Genomic DNA, 438 nt, shown 5'->3' on the forward strand with positions numbered 1-438 from the left:
TCAAATAAAATGCTTCATTATATGAAAGGAAAGTATAGCAATTAACAGCTATTTCAATGTTGCCATCCGGAACAATCAGAATATTGCAGCATAATTTTCCCATATGCAAAATGTACTTCATATTTTCCAATACCATTTTCCAGTGTCCATTCCCTTATCATTTTTTTCGCAATTAATGTTGCACCTAACAACCAGTTTGGTGATAAATGATGATTCGTAACGTTATTTATCTGTTCATTAGCTATGGTCGCCATTAGCACAAACAAGGATAGCGATTTCCTGCTAGATTTAAGCGCATATATGTCTGCTTCTTTGGCATTATTATTGTGGGGTAAAAGCCTCTCGTGTTTGATTCGTTTTGGTATTTTTAAATTTGTGTGATACGAACGCGAGTGCATTCTCGTAAACATACGTGTACAGAAGGATACAAGCACTAGT

The sequence above is a fragment of the Penaeus monodon genome, chromosome 24 (assembly GCF_015228065.2).
Source record: "Penaeus monodon isolate SGIC_2016 chromosome 24, NSTDA_Pmon_1, whole genome shotgun sequence".
In the NCBI taxonomy this organism is placed as follows: domain Eukaryota; kingdom Metazoa; phylum Arthropoda; class Malacostraca; order Decapoda; family Penaeidae; genus Penaeus; species Penaeus monodon.